The sequence below is a fragment of the Melanaphis sacchari genome, unplaced genomic scaffold, assembly GCF_002803265.2.
Source record: "Melanaphis sacchari strain LSU unplaced genomic scaffold, SCAv2.0 Contig1_pilon_pilon, whole genome shotgun sequence".
NCBI classification, from domain to species: domain Eukaryota; kingdom Metazoa; phylum Arthropoda; class Insecta; order Hemiptera; family Aphididae; genus Melanaphis; species Melanaphis sacchari.
Window position 1 is genome coordinate 4,392,449 of NW_020270976.1, and position 25,637 is coordinate 4,418,085.

At 27.0% G+C, this 25,637-nt stretch overlaps 1 protein-coding gene across 1 annotated transcript in view; it reads left to right on the plus strand.

The window, feature by feature from the left end:
* Positions 1–25,637, plus strand: part of LOC112593286 (pinopsin-like) — a 42,279-nt gene that overhangs the window by 1,219 nt on the left and 15,423 nt on the right. The window lies entirely within an intron of this gene.

Genomic DNA, 25,637 nt, shown 5'->3' on the forward strand with positions numbered 1-25,637 from the left:
AATTTTTTTTTATGCAATACATAAAAAGATATAAAATTTTATTAAAAACTACAATCCATAACTATACTCATTCATTTTATATTTAGTTTATTTATTTTTAATAGCACACTGGATGATACTTTATAAGTGTATTGTGATATATAATCATATAAAGCATGTTCTACCTCGTTGCAGTAATGACATAACACAAAGATAATAACATAATTTGATGAATATTATATCCAAATGACTCATTATGAATGAATATCTAAACATTTTCAAAATTAAAAGAAAATAACATTATTACAAAAATAATATATTTTTATCTAACATATTGTTAGAATTTATGTCATCTTGTCAGATACTAAACATAAATAATGATTTATTGTAACAAAAATATTATTTTTTCGTTCCTGAACATTTTTCTTTATAGATAATTAAAATATTGTTTCAATTAAAATTGAAAAATGTTTAAGTTAATTATATATTCAAAATATACAATAAAATAAACTTACTTTTCACTCTCCATAATTATTATATTAATATGACGTTATAATATAATTTATTATTATTATTATAATTATTTTTTTATTGCCCCAAATTAATGTGACTATACGCATTATCAAATTGATCTTTATTTACAAGAGCTTACAAAATAGAAAGACGTATATGTGCGATTAAGCCATCATATATCTTTTAGCTTTAAAACATATCATAAAACAATTATAATAATTAATAGCCGTTAAAAATATAAATTTAAATTAAATTAATAGATTAAATAGTGACATCATATTAAAAGACCCAAATGTCAAAAATATTACACACACACACACACATACATTATACATATAAAAAGGCAATTTTCAGCCATAGCCTCTCACTTGTGTCACTCTGATCCTTTTGTATAGATGTTAGAAAGCAAGTGTAAAAGACTACGCAAATCTTCTTGACAAAAGGATACTGTAATAAATTTAATTCATTTAAAAATATAAATATATGACTAAGTGTTTAAATAAAAAAGCTAATAATTGTAAATCGGATATTATTGTTTAAATATATAAATCGATCACCTTATTCTATATTCAATACACCAACTTCAAACATCAGTTGAGTAGTTGTCACGAAGATCATAAGATAATATATTAACACATACATTTAAGCACTAAAGTAATTGATTTAGTGATTCATAATCTTTGCCGATTATATCACCCTATTTAAAATCATTACATATAAAAAATTAATTAATAACAATAGTTGAATTATGATTATATAATATTATTTTAATACATTATTAATTGTAAGGTTTCAGTGACACAAGTAAATGTCCAGTAATAGTTCAAAATCATTTTGCTGTAGTGATATTTACTTTCTTGACTCTCTTATTCAAATCATTTACTGATAATAGCTAAATATGCAAGTTAATAATATGTTAAAAACTTAAAAGTACCTCATATATAAATTTTTTTAAATTTAAAATAAATAGATTCAGTTGCATTATAAAACTTAATAACATGGCTTTTATTTTTTTAAATAAGTCTCAAAAACTTAGCCATTAGCTGATAATAAATTATTTCTTTTAGTAATAATTGTATTTAAATAGTAATAGGATATGAATGATTGTTAAGGTTTAGTTTTACAGGTTATATTTTTTTTTATTAACAAACTTTTACTATAATAAAACATAAAAAATATATAAAAATAAAACAAAGTTTAAGAGTTAACTAGTCAATTAACTTCTCTGTAATTTATAACTCGTTATTGACATCACGACTATATAACGTTCATAAATTTTAACAGCCAAAATAATATTGATATGCTAATCAGCTTGTGGATTATTTTGCTTGTATAACGTAATTTATTATTATAATAAAAGGAAAAGTATAAAAAAAGCTTTTTCATTTAAATTACTAGGTAGAATCACTCAATTTAAAAAATAAAAATTTTTAATAGTTATTTAAAATATCTTTTTATTATTATGAAAAATTACAAAATATTTTTTTTCAAACGTTTGAACGTTTTACTTTGGGGAATACAGTTATCCCTAGCTAATTCCAGTTAGATTTTATTATTGTACTCTTATATAACTACAATAAAATAATTACTGGTTAAATCGTTCTTACAATAATTATAATAGTATATCTACGTAACGTTTTTAATCATGAAAACTTTGAACACAATGTAAATTAAAATAAATAATACATATACATATACATATATATAAAAATAATTACACTAAAATGTATTCTTTAAAATATTACATTTAATTAAAAACCATTAATATAAATTCATAGTAATAAAAATTCAAGGGTATAAAAGTGTACTCGCCTAATAACATTTTAAAAGAGTAACTATTTTAATATTAACTAAGATAGTGTGAACGAGTAACAAGATATTTTGTGAAGTAATATGTCATCATTTCGTACGAAAATGAATTGGTCGCAGGTGGATAAAAAAAGTTAAGTCAAAAACACTACTTTCGTAAATTAAAAAAAAAAACCATTTAAGACATACAAAAGCTAAACTATAGTGTTCACTATTATTTTAATCATGCTTTTGAATGATCCTTTAAACGTAGATTTATTTTAAATCGTTAAAGTCAAAATATTTTCGAAATTGTATGATTTATAAATTATTATTTTTGAACTAAGTTAATTTAAACATGTTTTTTTTTTTAACCCACGTCATTATATGTTTTTTATGAATGTTGTATAAAAACAAAAAATTATTATTCCTTGATACTTTTTTCATGACATTTAATAAATCATTAAATTATATAATTACACAAATTTGTCATAACTCATAACCAACAACTTAATTAAATATTTGTTTTTATTTTAATATTTACCTACATCATGTAAGTGGAAATGGAAATACTGTACAGTAGGTGTTGAGTTGGTTGTAGATTGGTGATGAGGTCTTTTATTGAAAACATTTTTGCGTGGGTAAGTTGATATTTTCAAAAGAATTATATGACAGTCTTATTAATTCTTTTGTTTAATAATGTATATTTTTATTGAAATTTTTAATTATAAATTGTGTTTATGATAATATAAAAATAGGATTATCAATATTAACAATTTTTATAATTAATAATTATAAACATCACCTAAGGGTTATAAATTATCTAAGTTATCCAAGGTTATATTATTTAAAAAGTTTTATGAACGTTTCTATTTAATTTTTATACTATTATTAGGAATAATTTTCAATAAGAAATAATTTAAACTATTGACTATTGAAATAAATATTTAAAAATTTAAAAAACACAATAGTGAGATAATTATAATAAAAATAAAACGAAATAATATAATAATCACAAATATAAGTGTTATAATATAATATAGAAATAAAATAAAAATAATTCATTATATTTACAATTTTCTAACATACAATAAAAATAATTAGTAAATATATTGGCCGTCTAATTTTTAATAAAATTAGAAACAAAAAGCGTGTTTTCTATTTTAAACAAAAAATGAGACTTTTTTTTAAAAAATTTTAAAAGAACTATGACTTTTGACCCATATAAGTTTGATGAATAGTCTGATTATACAACTAAACTACGTTAAAATAAATATAACTTAATGTTTTTTTTTAATATTTTTGCGTCGTTTTTTATATTTTTTGTATTACTATGTGTCCGTGTAAGAATAAAATAAAAAAAAAAACAAAATTGATTAATGTATAGCTTAACGTTCTTAACATTAAATCAACTAAACCTACTCAAGTTAATTGTTTTCATATTAAATTGTCTATTCTTAAATATATTTAGGGTAACTTAAAATCTTTCCCAATTTTTTTTTCTTTTGAATCTATAGGTACATTTTTTGAACATTTAAATTTAAAACAATAAACATTAAAAACATGCTCAAAGGTTCATGCGAGGGTTCATCACTTAACAACAAAAGAGGATAAATATTAAAATTCAAAAGTTTTACTCGTAGTGTTTTAATAATAAAATCTGATGCGTTATTTAATAATAAAAAAAAAAAAACTCATATTCCATAAAACCATAATAATAGTAGTCGATCACATTTTAATTTTTGTATAACGATATAAAAAAAATAAATTATTTTATAACTATTTACTACCGACATTGATTCAAAAGAACTATATCATTTAAAATAAAAACAATATTAAAATATCTTAGGCCCATTTACCAATATAGGTACATAATTTAATTCTTCGATGAGGATCCAACATCCAACACCAGCATTTAACTTGTATTTTACAAGAATTACGGCCTAAGTATTTTATTATTGATATATTTTTAAAAACCATGTAGTTTAAAGGGCTTTAAAGCGATTTTCCCTCATCACCGCCTCTTTAAAACTTGTCCCTACAGGATTAGATAGTCAGTATTACAGCTTTAAAATTGATTATCATATAGTACTTATATTTTATCAGTATTTTAATATTGTTATTTATAATATAATATTTCTAATGAATAAAAAAAAAAAAAAAAAAAAAAAAAATATAATATTATGGTATTATACACTGATATTTTTGACATAGTATTTTAAATTTTTGTGATCTTTATACTCAATAAATAAAACGTCATCCATACCTTTTTCTATTGTAAACTTACCATAAGTCATTTAATCACACTTTTTAGTTAGTTTGAATAAATATGTACCCTTTTTAGCTTTGAATCACTATAGAGTAAGATTATTCGAACTTGAATCTTATAAGCTGTTTGAGCATGAATTTTGACTGTTTCATATAAAACGAGGATTTTTTTGAAAAGAAAAAAGACGTAATAATTCAATAAATGTCTTCATTAATTTCAGAGTGTACCAATATTACGAGTATAAACAAATGTTTTTATTTTTTATTTTCAAAAATTGCTATTGATGAAAGTTATTTTATTTATTCAATTAATTTCAATTTTATATTTATCTATTTAATTGAACATTTTACATACCATCAAATTTAACATTTTCATCACAAACTTAATAAATACTTCTCAACAAAAGAAGCTGTAACAACAGTTGATATATTTAAATTAAACTATGTTCAATATGTACACACTACACATGGTATACGCACATTACATTTATATATAAATAATTATATGACTAAACGTTAAATGTACTGGAATTAAAAAAATTAAAGACTAAGTGTTAACTCTTTCAAACATTTTATAATTGCACTTATAAATTATGGGTTATGGAACTTATCTACTGAATAAGACAACTTAGCCACATGTCTTACGGTTTTATCTAAACACACTTAATTTTAACTTAATATGTAAAAGTCAAAAATTCCATTGAAAAAAACGACAAACTTTCACGTGCACGAATATAATACCTTTATACCTACCAATAATGTATAATATGTACCTATAACGTATGAATGACAAATGTCGTTCGTGCCAGTGGCGGATTTAAGAGACGCTGAGGCGCCTCACCTTCCCCCTCCCTAATAGCCTAAGTTTGGTTTTATTAATGTAATAGTGAATATAGGTAAATAATGGAGTGTGTGACAAAATTATATTTCTATCCGGTAATCGCCCCCTCTCCATGGAAAATTTCTGGATCCGCCACTAGTTTGAATATTACTATTTATAGTAAGGTCTTTTTACAAATTTAACTTTAAATAAATAAGTATAAATTCTCAAACATAATTATATTTTTATTTTTTGAAATAAAAATTGTCTTAAATTATAATGCGATTCCGTAATTATTTAATAAATTGATAACATATCTTTCAACATTGCATCTATTTAAAATAGCCAAATTTTAGAAAGTCTTAAAGACCATGACAAATGGATTATATTCACTTCGGCAATTTTTCGCATCATCGAAGAAAATAGTTTTCAAGTGTCAAGTCTTAATACCAATTTATATTTGGATGTGCCAATAAAATATTTAAGGAGCTTAGCCGTAATCATAAATAATGTGTATACCAAATAATCGAATAAATGTACAAAATTTACGGGTATAGCTTAACAAAACATCGAATTATGTGAAAATATTCGCTATACAAAAACTAGTAATATAATAACATAGTAGCGTATTCAGTGGGTGGTTAGAGAGTTCATTCTCGTCTCCCAAAAAAAAAAAAAAAAAAACAAATATGTTTGATACACATCTACCGCGGGTATAGTAGGTAATAGCAAAATATACACCTACACGTATTGACTATTATTATTTATAAATTGATATCATATAATATATTATAGATATAATGTACTTTTTTACAACAAAATACTGCAGTCTGGTAACACGAGAAATATGAACCCAAACGCCATAGGTATTATATAATATACATTTCCTAAATCTTTTTCGGGGCACCCCTCTCGCCCCTCTCGCGACGAAAATTTCTGTACACAAGACCCAACGAAATGTACTCAATTACAAACAGACGTAACATTTATACACGAACATAATAATAATAATAATATATAGCAATACATTATGTCTGCGATCTAAACGTGTTATTATTATTATTATTATTATTATCATGACGACGAGAAAATAATATTATGTTCGTTATATTTTTTAACTCTACACCGCGTAACATACTCGGTAAGCATACCTACTACACGTTATCAAAAATTATTGTTATATACGGTAAATGGGGACGCGATAAAATTACAATAAAATAATAATTATAACGATATCACGATTCACACGTGTCGCGGGAATTCGCGTCTCGTTATATTATATTATTATATTATATTATACATAATATTATAATATAATATATATAAATATATATTACCATGATACGAGAGCAAACATTATTATGGTCGTCACGAGTTGAATTTTTTTTCCACTCGCCTGCGTCGCGCGTCGCGAATCGGAGCCGGCCGACTGGTATCCTGTTACCTGCGCACCGGCGATTCGGTTGCGTGTGGCGTGCGTCCGCGGACGACGGCCGGCCGGCTCATGGTACCCTGATTGGCCAGACGCGCCGGGCAAAAATTTATTCGCCGAAATCAATTAATATCGTCGTTATTACCATCGTATTATTAATATTTGCCGACCCGTTTCGGGCGGCCGTCGATGACGAGTGCGCCAACGTCTATTCTATTGTTACCGTGCCAAGCGGACTGCGCGACGACGACAACAACAACAACAACAACAACCGCAGCAACAAATAGTTACGATCAAAACGTGCCCGTCATTGGCCGTCAACGACGTCAACGACACAAAACTAACGAAATTCGGGGGAACTCGGTACCAGGACCGCAGCAAGCGTAGAGCATCGCCGCTACTGCCGCCGCCGACGCCGCCACCGCCGCGCCGCCAAAACCGTCGATTCACCGGTCGGACGCGAAATTTCGTGTTTCCAAGTCCCACGTTCGAAATAATAACGATAATAATATTATTTTATTAGTCTACATTATAAAATAATATTATTATTAGTTGTTATTAATCGAGCCCGCTTCAAGCACGTCGAAAAAAACACGTGAAACGACCAAAACGCCGGACCAAAGTGTGAAGCTTGACGTGTTTGATGGATTTTAATTCAAAAAACAGATACGAATTTGTATTCTAGTCGTCTGGATTTCGATCGAAGCGATTTTAGATATTTGAAAAATTTAGCACGTACTTAGGTCTCAAAATAAAAGGAATGTTAAAGTTCTTTAAATCATTAATATTTTAATAACTGATTTGAATATCTAAAATTGCTTCGACCAAACCCTAAAAGATTATAGATGACAAATTCAAATCTGTTTTCAAAAATAAAATCCATCAAACCACAAGTCTCGTAATCTTGTCTGGCTTATTGGTCTTTTAGATATTTTAAAGCGCGTCATGTCAATTTTGAACATTCTGAATTTTGACATATTCCTGCGCGTGCGAGATATGTTATCGCTTCGTGAATTGCCAATATTCTTCTTTCGATATCAAAACCGAGTGCATTTTATCGTCTCTAATTTAATACCCACCGGCTAGGCTAGGTGGTATTTGTACAATAACTAGCAATATTGAAATGTACAAATATTAAAGTCAGCGTTTTGCGGAAATGTAAAATGAATTCTAACAGTCAATCAATAAGCAAATCGCCGATGGAAAAAATGTCGGTCGTCGAATGAAAATGTATTTTATTTCCACAGACGTTGGAAATATTATATAACAATAAATTTACAGCCCGGACTTTGGAATCTAAGCTGGTGAATATTTTACGCGTAATGATACAGCATTCACACACACTGGTTTAAATATTTTCAATCTAAAAATGTTCAAAACAGAGAATGACGTACATAATACTTTGAAAAATACTAAACATTTAAACGATGTTTCGATATCAAAAATGTGCTATATTATATTTTTTATAATATCTATACTAGACGATTTCCCTAGAGTATAATAATCATTCAGCTTTCATTTATTTTTATCATACGTTATATAATATGATTTAATATAAATTCTATACGGAGAAACAATATATTTACGCTCATAAACCAAAAAAATGAGCTAGTATTTTACTAACACCAACAACAGTATATCATTTTAAAATATTATTCTAATATTCAAGCAAAGGCCATCTCAGACTATCTCCACAATCTATAACAAAACAATGTTGAATCCTAAATAAGCCCATAGCCCTACTATATGTCTATATAATTATGTTTTTTAAGAAAATTATTCGTACAAAATAAATACATTCGTCGTTCCAATCACTATTTCAAATGTTATTCAATAATAATAAAATAATATAAATATACAGTATAAATGTTACAATAAAATTTCCGATTACGTGAGATCGGCTAGATAATATTAAGAAATATAATTAAATAGAAATGAATGTGTAATATTCATGATCTTACATGAAACATGGAAATACAATAAAATCTAATTGAAATGATAAATTATCTGTACAAAAAAGTTAAAAAAAAAAAAAAAATCGAAAGTTATAAAATTATATTTAGTGTTTTCGGTTATATAACATTATTTATATTTACACGTTTTGACAACTACAGTCGGGGTGACACGCCGAATACACATCATGTCATTTTTCCTACAAGTGCATTTTTTTGATGTCCAATTCGTATACGGCGAGTACAACGTCGATATCCTTATCCGGTTCTAATTGATCGCAGTCTAAAAGTTTCCGTAAAGAACATTCATTTGGTCGAACGTCTGTAGTCGGTTATAGGGAACAGTTTGGTACTGCAGTGTAGCAGCCAAACGGTTCCGCTTCCCCGCCATGTGCTCAAAATCTCTATGCGACGTTTTAGACGAGGAAATATTATCTGCAGAAAATGGATTTTAGTAACAGTGACATGGATGAAAATTAAAACGCGATGCGACTAACACCGGGTTAAAGGTAATGGTGTGTGGTAATGTCAATGAGCACGCGCACAATTATTGGTTATTTTTTATTTTTACTATTTGCAATAATTACTTATGTCATAATAACGTGTTACCGGATTCATGCTATCGACAAGAAAGAGTCTGCTTAATTCATGAAATCAGCAATCAAAATTTTCCGATCTTATGAACTTAATAGCCAAGTTGACGATTTCACGTTATCCGCAACAGCGTTTTTCATGAAATCGAAAATGTTTCTGCCTTTTTGTGTAATTGGCAATTTCATAAATTTGACGTAACAAATACAATATAAATTGCAAATCGCGTGCAAATATATAAACACAGAAGCTGCGTAAACGCGTAATCTTGTAACTATTCCATTGCATTCAGAAATTTTTTACGAGTAAAATGGGTAAATATAAGTATACCAGCTATATCATATATATGTATAATACTAACACTATTTTTTATATCGTTTGACTAAATTCCCCTTTTTCCATTTATTTTTTTCTGATGTATCAATAAAGTAAAATTCGTTTTATTGTTTTACGTGTATACGTTTCGTTGAAATGTATGTATATTGAATACAAAGAGACGTATATTTTTCTTTAGATAGGTAATATTTAATTTTATGATGTCAAATGTAAGATGTTTAAGTTTAAGAAACAACTCAAAGAATCGAAAAGAAAAAAGAAATTGCATGAAATAATAGATAAAGATTAAAGTAGCGCTATTATTACCATCGCACTTAATTTTAAATCCTCATATGGCTCATATTATCTTCTTAAACAATTATCACAGGTTATTTATAATTTAAACATAATACACTAATAATTCTGAAATTATACCTAATCGTTTGAACTTTAAACTTCAATATTTAGACATTGAATATCATTTAATTAATAATGTACGTTCTATAAAAAAGCATTTAAAAATTTAATTTTGTTAAACCACATGGTATTTTTTAAATGATATAGTGAATCTAAATAATTTTAATTTTAATCTTTATAAAATATATTTTTTTAAATAAAATTCAGAAATCCATATTTTAAATAAACGAGGATTTAGTAAATCATTAACATAAATGTGTTTTATATTTTTATTGCAAATTAAAATTTTTCTTTGCATTTTTAATTGTTATATAAATGAACAACACAGAAATCAAATATTATCCTCGACTTAATCATGTTTAAATTAAATATATTGCTGATTTTATAATTTATTTTATACATTATAGGAATGTAATAAACTAATAAGTACCTATATAAAACAGATTTTTAATTAGAATAATTTATTTTATTTTATTTTTTTATTAAATGTCTTAAATATTTCAAAAAAATCAATATTAATTATATAACAGTTTAAAATTCACCAATGAATTTCATAATCTGACTCGCAACAAATCGTGAGTATTCGACAGCTGTATCTAATAAATAATTTACAATACGATCATAGTATAATATGGAAATATATAATATAAATATTTAAAGTCTTATGGTAGCTACTATAAATCGATACTTAATGCTAATATGTATATAAAACGTTAGAATCTAAAATAAAGTTTGATGTTATCGTTTAATTAGGCTGCGTATTTTAATATTATAGAATAGTTATTTTTTTATGTGCATTAAAAGTAACATAATATATTAATATATTAATATGTATAGTTAGTAGATACTAATGGTTAAATAAAAATGTAATATTTATAAACATAAAAATGTTGATAACTAATAATGATGTTGATGTATCATTTGATAGGTGTATACATTTGTAAATTAAAAATGTGTGTATTATTATACTTATAATATTTAAGTATTATATGCAATCACACATATTATTGTCCCTATAAACTTGTAAATGTGCCCAATCCGTGGCCTGAGGAAATATTTCAACCGGCCCTTGACCGTTTTATAAAAATTAGAAATTTGTATAGAGACAAAAATAAATAAAAAATATTATTTATGAACAAATCTTGTTTAAATAAATTTTTAAGAACTACTGCATTCGATATCAATTTTTCACTTTTTATTTTGAGATATTTTAATAATTAAAATTTAATTTATTATTTTTGAAAAATAAAAAATGTGAACTTGTAGTTTGTTAATAACTGAAACAAACTAACAACTAGCATAGAAATGTTCAAATATTGAAACGTCACGTAGTATAGATATAAATTTTGATTGTGGCCCGCAAGTTGAAAAAAGTTGGGTACGCCTGTTAAACAATTTGTTTTAAAACAAACACGTCTTGATTCAAGAAAAAAACTTTCAGGCTTAGTCAAATAATCATATTTCAATTATATATATTTATTTATTTTTTAATAATCAATTTATGCGTCACGCTTGACTGAAAACTGTATTTTTAAAAGTTATAATAAATTGCTAAAATTTATTTTTTTGTCGCTAATGAATTAGGTTAGGTCATCAAAGTTATTTTGAAAAATAACCAGAGCTTGTTTTATTCAAATTATTCTTCTTTCGAAAAAAAAAAAAAATTACCAAAATCCAATTATCTATTTTATGGGAAACGATTATTTTTGTGTAAAGTCATTTTTTGATTGTTGAAATGATTTGATTTTAATTTTCCATCATATACGGCTGTGTAACTATAAATTACTTGCATTTTTTCCCTTGAAATTTGTAATATTTGTATTTATGTCAATCAAGAAAAAAAGTTTAGAAAATATGTAAATATATTTTACCATATATAATAAATATCCATAGAAAATCTGTAGCATATAAGATGAATATGATTATTTATGCCCTGAATCCCCCCAATGAATCCCGAGAACTTGTTATATTTCGTCCGTTTGATATAGAAATATGAAAAATATAAAAACAAAATATATTTTTATAGAATATTATACGTCAAATCATAACAGTAAGCTACGGGAAATCGCGCAGCTCCAGTCGCATGTTGCCCTGGTAGCCGTACTTATCGGATCTACCTCGATGAAAAAAAAAAGCGTTTGGAGCGGAAAAAATTTTGTCTGGTGACGAGAGAAAGGGATAAATAGATAGGAATATATAGGATGACATTTTATTATGACAAAGACGATTCTAGGATGGATAACCTGACGGAATGGGGACCGTGGTAATTGTAAACAGGGCCCCCAAAAGCGAGGAGCTGATGGACCTTGAGTACAGGGGCTTGGGTATTTTAAGGACCCGCGAGCCTGTTGAAATTTATTTATAATTTTTGAGATTTTAGTAGAAATACTTATTTTTTATGAATTATATGATATGTTTAGTCATCGATTAATGATAGGTTATTTGATAGTTAACCATTGATTACCTATAAATCATCGTGGCTGCAGTTTGCGTCTTCTTTATCGCTTGTTAGCGATATTAGATTATTATTACTTTTTATTAGATTTTAATACCTAGCGTTATAGGCTATAGCTCCTAGGCTAGATTTAATCATCAGTATTGTGCAAATGTGCAATACATCGCGTTGTATACATCGAAATCGGAATCGTCGAATCCGTGAATTTATTTGTTTCCTTTTATTATGATATTACATTATACTTTTATTTTATTACATTCTTTGTTCATACCTATAACAATTTATTAAATACAATTTTAACTTAAAAAAATAAATATATTAAATATAAATCAAAATAAATTTCTTTTTTTTCTTTTTTTAATATAGTTAGATAGTATTGTAATAAAAAATAAAAAAGACATTATTAATGTTGAAATACTTATGAATCTTGATTTTTTTTAAATTTACTAGCTGATCCCACAAAATATGTTGTCCCGTCTTACCAACGAATATTGAATTCGAATTGGTGTAATAAAAAAAAAAAATAATATTATTCTGAAAATTGTTATACATATATTATATTTTATATATATATATAAATAAATATAGATGGTAAATTGTATTTTTGGAAGTCTTATAAAATGTCCGGACAAACATTTAGTAGAGGGGCCCGAAATTGTATTTGGGGGCCCTGATTGTGAGACAAATAATATAATATTATCCCCCGGTCGCGGAGACCCGTCGAACAAATATATTTTTATATTTTTGTTTCTACCATTATTATTTCCAGCCAGCCGTCCGACACGGCCGCGGCGGCGACGTGAACTACGAGTGCACACGAACGTTTCCCTCGGATTTTCAAAAACCACTAGACCGCCCGTATGAAATGCATACCGCCCGGACTTGTATCAGGACCGCATAACGGTAGAGACGAGCGAACGTAAGGTCGTCGGAAACGTTCTGCCGAGTTGCGTTGTGTCGGCGAACGCGTACGCCGCTTACCAGGATCCCATCAAGCGTACGATAGGTACGAGCGTGGAACATAAATAGAGTGCACGCTGTGGGCGACGGGCCGACGAGCGTGTCTGGGTGCCGGTCGTGTGTGAGAGCGGTGAGGTAGGGCAGTGCCGGTCGACGGCTTTACGGCTACGACGAGACCTCTGGTGGGATTGGGCCGAGGGGAGGTCGACGGCGACGACGGCGACGACGGCGAGACACGCCGTGAAGGGGAGGTGTACACAGTTTGGTAATGATATTATAGAAGGTGGGGTGGGGTCCGTGCCACCGCAAGCAACAGATGCGACTTCGGAGCGTTGAAATTGTGTAGTCTGAACTCGGAGTATTGTATTTCGCGCACGCCAAAATGTCCACACGTGGGCGTGCGGCGCCCCCCATTGAAAAATCCATCAGCTCATCATAGTCCGTACGCCAACGACAAATAATTGCAACGTGCCGGTGAAATGTTTCATTCGAAAAAATATCATGTTTACCTGACATTGTTTATTTTATTATGTAATGAGATACCTCGGCATTCTTTGGCCCTATATACCAATTCGTTATGAGATAATTAATCCTAATTAATTTTGATTTTAAAATGTTAAATAAAAATAAATTATGTTGATGAAACTTTGAGAGGCCAACATTCTTAATCCCTATTATATTATCACAAGGATACTTAGCATAAGATTTGGCATATTATATTATAATCAGATTATGATTATAAAAAAAAATAAATATTATTTGCTTAAAATGATAATGAATGTAATTTATAATACATTTTATTATAAATTATGTTGAAGTAATCACATTTAATGTGATAATCTTGTATACCTACTTACATTTAAACTTTACAAAGATAATTACGTTAATATCATTTCAACTTTAAACATTTTTTTATTGTCACTCACTACAAACAATTTTTAAATACTTCTATAGTAATAAAAAAAAAAAAAACAATCACTAAAAACAAAAATACATTAAAACAAAGCATGTTAAAAAAAAAAAAAAATTATGAAAATATTGAATTATTCTTATAATTTTCAAAGATTAAATATGTTTCATTGAAAATTTTCAAAATAGATTCAATGAAGTTTAAACAATGAACAACGGCTGTTAAAATTCTTCTGACAAATAGAGTATATTATAAATAATAAATGTGACGACAGTCGACAATAATTATTATAATGCTAACAATCGTTGTGTCGTACCATTCGTACCTATTATAATATTGTGTACATTTGGTTAAGGGGATTGGAAACGACGATTTTCTGTCTTTGTCTAACACACGTGTAACATATACGATTATAGACGTATTCTATTTCCAACGTACCTATTGATTGATAATTGATATAACGAAGTGCTAAGAATTATGAAAACGGATATGAATTTGTCGTCAAGTCTACTCTAGATCGACTTTCTCACACTGTTGATGTTGTCTCTCCCCCCCCAAAAAAAAAAAAAAAAAAATCCTATAGACGATATATTAAAAAAGAGTAGGTAACCAAAAAATTGACATATTTCTATTTTTGGAGAAGTTTAAACGAAAAAATCAAAAACGTGAAGAAGTCGATCTAAAGTAGACTTGACGACAAATCCATATCTGTTTTCATAATTATAATTCTTATCGCTTCGTTATATCGATCGGTACGTTGGAAATAGAAACACGTCCATAACGCTATGTTACACGCGTGTGTTAGACAAAGACAGATAATCACCGTTTCCAATCCCCCTTAATAATAAATACGTATATACTCGTATATAATATCGTGTCGAGGAATTTGTCGATTTCTCGTGCAATTTTTTTCTCAAACACGGCCGCTACAACTCGGTTTGTTTTGCCGCGCCGGCGGCGTCCGCAAACGTGTTTAATGTTGCGTTTTTTTTTTTTTTTTGTTCGCTCGTTTTTCTTCTTTGACAACGAGGAAACCGCGTACCAGAATAGTATGAGACCGGTTGATGGTGGCGAAGGTTTTCCACCAAGCAGTCCGTCCGGCTTCGTCACGCGACGTCTTCCGCGTCGACCGGATCACGGCCGACTGCGGTCCTGGTACCACAGCTGCTCAGCACGACGAAGCACCGACCGCGATTCGAGTTGCCCGGTGGCTCGCTCGTGCTTCGCCGTAAAAAACAACGTACATGACGTGTGTACACGTAAGTCGCGCAACCGAAACAGATGGAATATTTGTCTGAACGTTGTAGTGAATTTCGACCGCATTTTATAATCTTAAATATTATGATATCGTATTTTATTTCCAAATGACTATTTATATAATATAATCATCGTTTTCGGTTAACACTTAGTATTACTTTGATCGGGGACAAAACTATAATCGTGTACACGTTTTGATTCATTGAAATAAAACAATTAACATTCTAAGTTTTTCTCAAACAGACGATACCTATTATACGAGTACAATATCATTTCCATCGGGCGTTTGACCTATCCAGTCAAGTTGGGTTATGATAATATCATAATATTGTATAATATAATCGTGGCGATCAGACGTACCGTATATTATATATTATTCATAGGCTAGTAATATTGTTTGATGCATTGTCCTGCAGGTGTCCTTAACGATGGTGTTAGGTACATACAATTATTATATTCGTTTTTTAATATATATTACGGAAAAATACACAACTACTTATGATTTGATTATTCGTCTATATTTTATGGTTCGACCAAAGGCGTATTAATAAAAAATAATATGAGTTATTGAAGTTTAATATAAAGGAAACATATTATTGGTAATAATAATATGTATTGAGGTATACGGACTGCGGAAGTTATACGGCGTATAACCAATACGCTATTTGTATCTATGGCGTATAGCTTATGACAAATTAATGATACGCGGTTATTCGACCGTATCTACCATATATTCTATATAACAATTTTAAATAATATAATATCAAGTATCATATCACGGTTGTAGATAAATATAATACATCAATAACCTTACAACTACGATATCTCGATAGTCGGTTGTATAATGTTTCTTTGTTGTATCACGATATGAATGATATGATTCTAATGTGTATAAAAAGATTACATTTTAAATATTTTGTTTGAAATGTAAAATATTGATTGTTCAAATGATTTATTGTTTTTAGTGTAGTATAAGAGAAATAAAAGTTGTAGTTCGAGCGGAGCGGGAAAAATTTTTTTTGACTCTACTTGGATCTCTCCATTATGTATATCCACGCGAATAAGGCGTATATACCCGCGGTTTATTTTAGCAATACAACACTTTAAATACAAACATTTAATAATAATTATTACTAAATGTTTGTATTTAAAGTTTTCATTCTTCAATAATCATACATAACAGTATATTTTCAATTTAGGTATTAAGTTTAAAGTATTTTCATCATAAAAGAACATACATAATAACTTGACATAGTAATGAATAATGATACTATTATTTTAAGTAATTAGTTAGTTTTTATAGTTGATAATTGAAATTAAAATAATTGATTAGTTAAATAATAAAAATAAAACTGTTTATATATATGTATATATAGGTAGAGATGATCTATAAGCAAAATGGATCGAATAGTATAGATACACCAGGCTAATTTTCTCCAAGGAAAGGGTTTTCATGATAGAGAAACAAAGTTTTAAAATTACTTTTTTTTGGTTTTTTTTGTATTTGATCACCCGGTACTCCCATCTTATTCTTAATTGTCCTATTGATTTTTTTTCTACCGGAGTGCCACATTGTACTAAGTATACAAATATAAGTGATAAGTACCCAGGTAGTAGCCGCACTTAAATAGATAATATAACATACACTTTTGATTTATATAGCATAATCAATGTTATTGAAACAATCATTACAGCAATAAGCAGATTTACGGCATATCTAACATTTCTAACAATTTACTCAAGTATTAACAGATCATTTGTGGCATTAATGTGTATTACACATTGCAGTGTATCTATAATTTATAGTGATAATTCAAAATTAAATTACTAAATAAATATTAAGTACCTACACATTAGTTTCATATGGTCGAAATCAATAGTCACGTTATAATTAATAATAGATCAGTGTCTTTTTTAATGATAATTGATAATAATGCGGCTATTATACTATATCATATTATATAGTGCGATCAATTAAGATGCGTTCAATAGGCAGTCGACGCGTGACGTAGATACCGAGACTACGGTTTACCGTATCGATGAAACTAAAATTGAAAAAATTGTTTACCTGTACCTACGATTGGGCTCATTCATTCAACGAGTTTCTGACTTATTCTTGAAACCTGAGCAGTGGACAAAATCAGCGCATTAAACGACGAAAATTATCCGTTTATAACCTACTCGATACATGTATGACCCAATAATATAAGCATACAATTATTCATAGTATGTATTGAAAATAAAAAATGAATTTAATATTAAACTTATAATTTATGTCTATAAACAATAAGTACTATTAGTATACCAGTAGAACGCATACTACATAAATACATAATAGCCAATAATCCGTAAAAATTGTTAAAAGTTTTTTTATGATAACTGTCCCAATAACTATCATGGAATGCCATTAATTATGTTGTAATTACAAATGTCTAAAAATAAAGCCAATAAAATAACAATAACTAGTACAAAAACTAATAAAAAATATACTATATTAATAATTTATCTAGTTTAAGGGTCAAAATAGTTTATTTTCACTAATAATAATATTTGAGTAAGTATAGGCTATTCACAAATCTCAATTTTTTATTTTTTATCGTTTATTGTGTGTGGATTTTATGTTTATAAGATTTTATTATATAATTTTAAAAGTTCGTTTAAAAATTACAAGGGTTTGTATAATGTAACATTTAAATATTTTGACTTACTTAATCATCTTATTAAATTGATTTGAGCCTCAGTGACAGTTGATATCAAGGGTTACAATAAATAATAACAATAAAAAAAACGTATTGCCCGATTTATATTTAGGTTTTAAAGTGTGCCCTACATTTGTAATATTAAATAATGGTATAGAATAACCTTTCAAATGCTGGTTATAACAATATATAAGATGGTAAATAAATAATAGTTATGTACGTTTATGTGTCTGAAGAAGAATAAAAAAAAAAAAAAAGAGATATATCTGACAAGTAAAATACGATAGTCACTAATAATTTGAGACGTTCGAAAAGTTAAACCATACTATTTAGTACTCGAACACGAAAGTTCAAATCACGTTATGGTATATGAAACGCGGTTGAAAATCATACGATATAGGTAATAGTATTGTATTATATTTTATGAAAGCATGTAGCACCGAGTCGGTGATTTCATGAAATCAGCAACGCTGTTGCCGGAAACGTGAGATCGGCAAATGTCGATTACTGATTTCATGGTTTTTGGCAAACTTTTTCTTGCCGATCGCGTGAATCCGGAAACACGTGCAGTTTTAATATGACATAATTATTGTAAATAGTAAAAATAAAAAATAACCAATAATTGTGCGCGTGCTCATTGACATTACCACACACCATTACCTTTAACCCGGCGTTAGTCGCATCGCGTTTTATAATTTTCATCCATGTCACTGTTATTAAAATCCATTTTCTGCAAATAATATTTCCTCGTCTAAAACGTCGCATAGAGATTTTGAGCACATGGCGGGGGAGCGAAACGGTTTGGCTGCTACACTGCAGTACAAAACTGTTCCCTATAACCGACTACAGACGTTCGACCAAATGAATGTTCTTTACGGAAACTTTTAGACTGCGATCAATTGGGACCGGATAAGGATATCGACGTTGTACTCGCCGTATACGAATTGGACATCAAAAAAATGCACTTGTAGGAAAAATGACATGGTGTGTATTCGGCGTGTCACCTAGGCCGTAATTGCCAAAACGTGTAAATATAAATAATGTTATATAACCGAAAACACTAAATATAATTTTATAACTTTCGATTTTTTTTTTTTTAATTTTTTTGTACACATAGTATTTATCATAACAATTAGATTTTATTGTATTTCCAGTGTTTCATGTAAGATCGTGAACATTACACATTCATTTCTATTTAATTATATTTCATATTTTTTTTGAGAAGGATCTAGTCGATTTCACTCAGTTAGCAGTATTAAGTACTTTAAGTTGCCGATTTCACGTTTTCGGCAACAGCGTTGCTGATTTCATGAAATTGGCAATTTTTCTGCCGACTCAATTTAAATAACTATTTGGATGGTCATCTGCAAATGTAAACTGCTTTCATGGCCATCACAGCGATGTACTAATAATATTACGGTTTTATTAAACTATTAATACGTATTACTTGTATTAATTGTGCGTATGTTACTCAAGTTACTCAATGGTTTAACATTTTTTCATGTTTCACATTATGATAATAACATACTGAATAATTCAAAATATTTGAATACACAAAATCTTTATGTTAAAAACTGTGCAATGTATGTCGATTGCAATACGGTCTGGAAAGTTATATGGGTAGGACACAAGATTGGTCTTGTTGCTAAATAGTATTCTTGTTTACAATGTAAATTACGATGCCTAAACAATGGTTTATCACAACTCACAAGGTTCTGTTCTCGTTCCGGTTCTGTTTACCTTCTACACTTGGGATTTGCCACTTACAATTTCTAGTAAATTAATCTATGCTGAAAATAACACACTAGTCACTTAATACAAGTTTTAAACTACCGAGGAAATACTAATAAAAGATCTAGAACTAATAGCAAGTTATATTCACATAAATGGTGGCTCATACATCTTACAGATAAAACCGTAGTAACAATCATTTTACTTGAGCAACTGATTAGCAAAATACAAACTTCAAATTCAATTTGCTGGACAAAGACTTGAATACTGTCTGTCTCCGATGTACCTAAGAGTGACGCCTGACAGTCATATTAAAATCCTTTAAACAACACATCGAAAATATTACTACTAAGTTCAAATTAATGCAAAACAACATTATCCATAAATTAGCTGACTCGACCTGGAGTACAGTGATGTTCACATCGAGAACGTTGACTTACATATTTATTATAATGTATATTGAACAGGAGTATTGTCAAATTCATATTTTAAGTGTATGATTGCCTATAAATTAAATTACAATAAATTGTTCATTTAATAACGTTGAATCATAGAATTAAAATATATGTTTCGGTAAAAAAAATTATAGAATATAAAATATTACCATTGTAATTAAATAGTTAGATACTTTTTCATTTTACTAAATTAATATAAGTCAAGCCAAAATACCATTCGAATAGTTAGAAATAAAGGTAATAATCTCAGAATATGTTGATCTCGATTTATTAGAAGTTTTACTGATCTTATTTAATAAGTTTTTCAAGAACTTTGTTTTATTCGCCGTACACGGAATTCAAATAACTCACTAATTGTACATTCCAGCAAACAGCTCAACGACTTCTTTAACCTAAGCAAATAAATGGTGGTCGTTCATTATTAATTTATATAAATAATAACACTATCAACACAATTATGGATTTTTATTCTTATCATAATATAACTTAAATTAAACTTAGCGTTATTAGTAAGATTGTCTTCAAATTTACATTATTTGAATAGATGCTTTATAAATAAAACTATAATATACAAAAATGTATATTTTATAGTAGTTACCTACCTACATATTTATTTGTTATTTAACTAACTTGTATAATATACGAGCTGCTATTAAATAATAATTATTAAATTTCAATGATGTATTATACTTTAAAAATGTTTTTTTCCGACTAATTTGGTGGTTATTGAATATTTATATAAATAATTAATTAACGGGTGCTCAGATAATTAACCAAATGTTTAATTTAATATAATAAAATAACTATAAAAATAAATAACATGTTAAAAATAACTTTAAATAAAAAAAAAAATATTTCATCTGTGCATGAGTAACTAAAATTAATACATTCTATTCATTACTATATAAATTAAAACGTAGCAATATATATTAATATATTATATAATTTATTGAAAATCCTATTAGTACTAGTTACATACATTAATATTAAAATTGAAAATAATAGATATAATATTATTATACTTATTAACAAAACTTAAGAATACTGTTCATTTATTTAAAGCATATGGCAACTTAGTATAACACAACATTACAGTACGGCCGTTGAGACTAGACTAGACTTAATACAATTACATTAGTAATAACAGAGTACATCATAATCAGGTCCCCCTCCTTATCGACTTATAACATAATAGTTTATCACGTAGATATTAATAATACTATATATGACACCTACCAATATTGACATACTATTAATTTTATAATATAGTTAAGTAGTTATAAAACAAGTTATAACTAAGTTGATAAAAATAAGTATTGAAATGTAAATTATATCTTGATTTATATTACAAAAACATAAAACAATTAGATATGGAACTTTTTAAACCAGAAATAAAGTAGTCACTAATATTTTAATATTTCTTTCACTAACTATATACACATACACAAATATACATTATACATATTAAATTTTCCCTTGTTTTAAATTATTTATTGAGACTGATTCAGCAACTATGATTATTATTCTACTTAAAAATTAAATATAAATTAAGAAATTATACTTAAGACTTTAATATTTATAATTATTTAAAATGTTTGGCTTAAATTTATATAAGGAAAAAATAAATTGTTACTGTGCTTTTTCCGTTGAATGCATGTATGATAACTGATAAGGCTAAATTAATAGAGATTTTCCTGTGCTTCGATATATTTCGAGTATTTAATTAAAATGTTATTTATCATAAGGCTTTCGTATAATACTGTATTGATGATGAGGTAGGAATAGGTTAAACGGTTAAACGGTAATTTATTATTACCTACTTCTTTCTTCTTTTTATTTCTCTTTCAACGGAAAATAATTCCAATTTTTATTATTTTGTGAATTTCGTATTCTTTAATGGCTATAAGCCTATGTGCTTGTAAGTGATATGTTGTTCCAGTTTTACTTTCATACAGCAATTATATTAATAATATTTATATACCATTGAAGTTTATATTAGGTTCATTTTTGTGGAATATTGAAATAAGGTGACTTTGTTTGCTACTGAGTCTGCCATTTCGTTCCCGAGAAAGGAAATCCACATGAATGGTATTTGTAATTTATATTATAATGTTCTAAAGATACATTAATAATAATACAGAGCTCAAGTTAAAAAATATTAATGCTTTTTAAACGACAAATTTCAGCTATAATATACTACAACTAGACGTATTTATAAATTAAAGTTTTCATTTTATAGCTCTATAATTAGTTAAAAAACAACTCCATTGTAATTTTTAGACTCGTCAGTGTACCTATATTTGGATAATTATTCCCAAATACTTATTTAGTGATTTTACATAATTGTCAATTCCAATAACAAAGTTTATCATAATATTTATTGTTGTGCTTTGTTTTATGTTTACAGAACGAAAAAGCCAAATTTTATAAAATCGATAACCCTATGTGACTGTACTATATTTTATGAACCTTTATAAGTATTAAACTTTTTCATAAACAAATTAACTTTTGTTTTACAATGTATTCTAGTAATAAGTTTTGTTTATATATAATTTTAGTTATCAAATCATACATTATTGGGTTCAATGCTTAATTTAACATGACCACTTTTAAATCATAATCTAATAACAATTAAAGCTGTTTTCCATAATTTATAAAAAGAAATAAAGGTAAACAAATTCAAATAAAATTATAGTTACACATTTATTTAATTAAACACAATTTACTTCGCCAATATCCACAATTTTTTTTCTATTTCAAAAACTTTAATTCAAAAACTGTTTATTGTTTAAAATGTGTCAAGTCTAGTTATTAATAAAAAGAAAATTATATCATATTTTTTAAAAATTTAAGAAGTTTTAGAATTATTTTAAAGTAGATATGTACCTACCTATAAAATTTTTATATGTTTCACTAATAAGTAAATATATTTTGAAACCAATTCAAGTTTACTGAAAAAAAATTGTTTTTGTCTTAAGAAAATTATTGTTTTACAAAAATAGTCTATATTACCAGTTAATATATAAATATAATATTTATGTAATGTAGGTACTTAAAATATTTTAAACTGAAAATTTTTTTTACAAAAATTAATAAAAATATTTTTAATTTAATTTATATTAACAATAAATTATTCTTTTTTATATTTAAAATGAAGCCTTTCAAAATATTTATCTTGAGAGTAATTTGAAATATTATAGAAGTAAATATTCGGTTCTTGGAATGTAGCGTGAAAAAACCCTATCAAACAATATTGTAACAAATAAAAAAATAATTTTGAATTTCGCTTTTGGTATATTTCGATTTTAATCAAATTAGCATTAAATACCTATTCGTAACACAAAAAATAGGTTATTATTTTAGCTTAACAATACCGCAAAATTATTTTTATTTTTATTGCAGCATATTTGAATTTATACATTATGTGTTTTACTAATATAAAATATAATTTTCAGCAACATTTTGACTTTGTTTATTTTTTAAGTGTATTAAAACATACTATTAAAAACGAACTATATAAATGTTCATATGCAATCATTAATGTGCACTGCTTTAGTTAATTTGAAAGTTAAGAGCATATTAATGCCTTTTTAATTTATATAATTAAGTGAATGCACATTATTTATTCAATACAATTGATGATATCCAATTAACCCTAACATACATTAACGATTGCATATATTTAAATGCACGGTGTATAATTACCTCGCTGCCATGCACATCTAATATTTTCAGTGACATAAACAAAATATTCTGTAAATGTTTTCAGTTATTAATCATTTTTAGATGCTAAGTACTGAGTAAATATTAATTTATTATCAAAAACCAGTAACCAAATCAAAGTTGACAATCCATGAAAAATCAAAATATATTCATTTTTACCCATTTAAAAAATATCCAAAATATATGCTATAAATATTTTGTACAAATAATTAAGTGTAAAAATTACATTTTTAGTATCAGATAATTTAAATATGTCTTGAAAACTCGTTGGAAGCATACGATTTTCATGATTTTTTTATGAAAAGTATTTTAAGAAATACCCAAAAGTGATCTTTTTAAATTATAAACTATACTTAAACTTAATTAACATAATAAAGGCTATTTTTTTTTTTGACTTTATAATAAGGTTTTTATTATTTCCCACCACTTGAAAAGAAAAACATACACCCACAATTTTTCACAACCATTGATTAACAAATATATATCAATGATAATACAAAATGCTAATGATTTTTAACAACCTTATTCTTTTCATAGGAAATTTTTATGAAATAAAAGGACGTGACCAAACAGATTTTGTGTTATTTGTTTTCTTTGTAAAATATTCTATACGTTTTAGGCATTCAAAAATTCGAACACGACAATTATACATAATTTAAATTTATAAGCAGATCAAATATATATTGAAATACATGTTGTATAAGCAAAAGCAGTGTATTAATCCATATGTTATGCAAGAAGATACTTTCATGTCATTCTCAATAAAAGGGTGATTTTAATTAAAAAAAGGTTTTTTTTTTCATGTAATTAATCAAAATGTGTATTGTATACAAATACCTAGCTAATAATGGTAGAATGAGTAATACCTATTGTAGTTGAAACTCTAGCTTAACTAAAAAAAAAAAAAAAAAAAATGTAAAAAAAGGAATTTTACAGAAACAATATTATTAAAAGGAATATTAAAATTTTTAATTCTACATTTTTTTTCAATTTTTAATTTAAATCAACACATTTTTGTTGTTTAATCAGTTAAGAGCTAAATCATTGTCATAAAACTTGTTATAATTATCTCCCCAACTATTGGTAGTGAACAGTATTTTTTTTATAAATAGGAATTACTAAATCTTTAGGTAAAAATATTTTTTAAATTATCAAGATACATTTTTTATTCATGATAATTTATTAAAAATGCATGTTTATTCTTTTTTACCTTTGATAAATCAATGATTAATTTTTGAACAAAGAAATATCATTTTTTTTTTTTTTGAAGTGTCACAGACGACTTACTAATTTTACGTTGAATTTTAATCATAAATCATAAATAATAATAAATTACTTATTTTTGTTTAGATTTTAATAGATTTTATATATT